The sequence below is a fragment of the Hibiscus syriacus genome, unplaced genomic scaffold, assembly GCF_006381635.1.
Source record: "Hibiscus syriacus cultivar Baekdansim isolate YM2019G1 unplaced genomic scaffold, ASM638163v2 tig00116984_pilon, whole genome shotgun sequence".
Lineage (NCBI taxonomy): Eukaryota > Viridiplantae > Streptophyta > Magnoliopsida > Malvales > Malvaceae > Hibiscus > Hibiscus syriacus.
In genome coordinates, this window is record NW_024063507.1 from 3,429,639 (window position 1) to 3,432,229 (window position 2,591).

Below are 2,591 nucleotides of genomic sequence, written 5' to 3' on the forward strand. Positions count from 1 at the left end.
GAAAGGAAATATTTTAAAAAATAATAATAATAATCAGAAATTAGACAGAATGCAGAGAATTCTTGATGAATTTCTAATAATGGAAGTGGCGACAAATGGAAGCTACCTTTACTTTTAAAATGAACATAGAAAAAAGAGTGTTTTGTTTGTTTGAGAAGGAAAATGGTTTCGAAGTAAAACAATGTTACTAGAAATTGAAGAGAACCCTTTAATAACAACGAGCGTTAAAAGCCAGAAAATGTAATCCAACAGTGAAATAAACAAAGCATGTTTTATATTTGGTCTGTGGCGATATAGATTCTAAATGATGAGTTGTAACAAGCAGAGGTTAAAAAGACAAATGCAGAGAAAAGAATAAATTACAGTTAGAAACAGAGTGCAATAAACTGTCAAAACGTGTTAGATCCCAAAGATAGGTAAGAAGCAACCAAAATTTGTTTACCTTGTGATCAAACACTTGTGTAAACCAAAGAGGATGAAGTTTTGTTTTCCCCTTTTGCATCACTTGAGGTGGTTGAGAAATTCAGCATCAGACACGGCGGAAAGTTCAATTTGGCTAGCATCATCGTCATCGGTTGCAGCAGGAAGGTTAAGATCTATGAAACCATCTTCCAACTTTTTGCAGCATTTAATGGTTGTTGCTACTGCTTGAGCATTACATGAGATCTTTTATGTCCACCCAGAGCCTGTCCTGACTAGAAGACTCTAAAACAAACAGGGCATTCATGGATTTTCTTTTCTGTCATCGAAAAGTAACCACATTTTCTGGTTTCAACTTTGTTTCTGGTGTTATTACCTGCGGGCAGGCTTTAATCTTTTTGTCACTCGCTCTGTGTCCACCTAGTGCTGGGTACGATTTAAAAAACCTTGTTGCACGTTTCATATCTGTACTTAGCCCGAGCTGTTCTCTTATTATTAACCTTGCTTAATTTGAAGTACCCGTCTGATTCATCTGTTTCTTCTTCATCATCTTGATGCACTTTGTTTTTCCATTGGTCTCTTGAAAGCATCATAAGACAGAAAGCCACATCTTCTTCCGTTGTAGTATCAGAGATGGAACTCACTGGTTCAGGTTCAGCCCAAGACTCGGTCTTACCCGGACTCGGTTGGTTGATATTAACTTTAAGCTTCTCTGTTTCCTCTGCTTCTTCTTCTTCTTCTTGATCTAGTATTTTGCGAGATCGTCTCCGAGTTGGTTTCTTAGATGACCCGGTCTCACTTTCCCTATCTTGAAGAACAACCGAGCCAGCGTCCACAAACTCGGGATCTACCATAAGAACACTTGTCTTTGGATACTCTCTAAGCCCATAAAACTGACCCTTTCTCTTCCCTTGTTCTTCATCCAATGAATACGAAGCTGAAGCCGAAGCAGCCTGGGACTCTTGACTCGGTTCTTCGACTTTAGAAGGAATTGGAATATTCAACATATGAGAGCTCATGTGACCACCCAAAGTTCTTCCATTTACAAAGCTTTTCAAGCATAACTTACACCTATGTTTCTCCATTACAAAATGAGAAACAGAGCACAATGTTTTATGTTTATGTCTGAAATTTCTATGAATTCTGGACTCTTGTCTTTCGCTTGAGGGAGAGAGAGCTTTAAAGAAGCATGGAAAGAGCGCAAAAACTAAAAAAAGGAGGAGGTGACAACTGACCAGCACTCCTCCGCCATGAGATATATACAACGAAACAGCAATTGTTTTCTCACAAATTTTGTTTTTTAAAGGTTAATCTATTTTTATTTTAAAACGGAAAATATCAATGAATAAAAGTTTAATCAAAGTGTATGCATGAAGGGAGAGAGCGACATGTAAGATGTAACATGCGATGCGAGACTTTGCCCGTTCTCTCTGTATTTAATCCGCTCCAATTCCTTAATTTTTCATATTTCCTAAACCGCCCCTTACCAACAGAAAATAGAATACTCGCACTCGGTACATCCATATTCTTCCTTTATTTTCTAACCTAAACGGCATTTTAGGAATTAAAGGGGGTTTACCAGAATAAACCGGTGGCCGGTGGGTTTGCTTTGCTGTGTACAAAGTCAAGAAAACTGCTGGGTTTTGTTGTAACGACGAAGCAGAATAAGAAAAAAAAAACCAAACAAAAACCACGTGTCCCACTTTTCCCTTTGCTGTGACATACAACAAAATTACAAACAAATGATATCTTTACAGCATTATTTCTTGTTATTGTAATAATGAATTTGTATTTTAATAAAAAAAAGTGATAATGAATTTTTCTAGTGCAATTAATTAATTAAAGGGTAAGTCGCGCCTTTTCATCATTTGACTTTGTATGTATTCATGTTTCAGTTTTGAGACTTTTTATTTTGAAAATTGTCTAAAATTTCAATCTATTTTCCATTATGGCTAGAATCTTCATCTAATACCGATCAATCGTGGTCCTCCATCATTCTAGGATGCAATCGATTTCAAAACGTTTTATCGTCCTCCTTTTTTTTCTTATTTTGAGTTTTTGTTTTTTTCTCAAAAATGATAAAACTTAAATTTATCTTGCTTCGATCTATAATCTTCACAGTCTAATCAACGTGAAATGAAAATATTTTATTTTTATTTTCCTTCTTGAGC

At 36.0% G+C, this 2,591-nt stretch overlaps 1 pseudogene; it reads right to left on the reverse strand.

Annotated features, from left to right (window-relative positions):
• Positions 1-440: 440 nt before the first annotated feature.
• LOC120193038 lies at positions 441-1,613 on the reverse strand (annotated as a pseudogene).
• Positions 1,614-2,591: the final 978 nt, after the last annotated feature.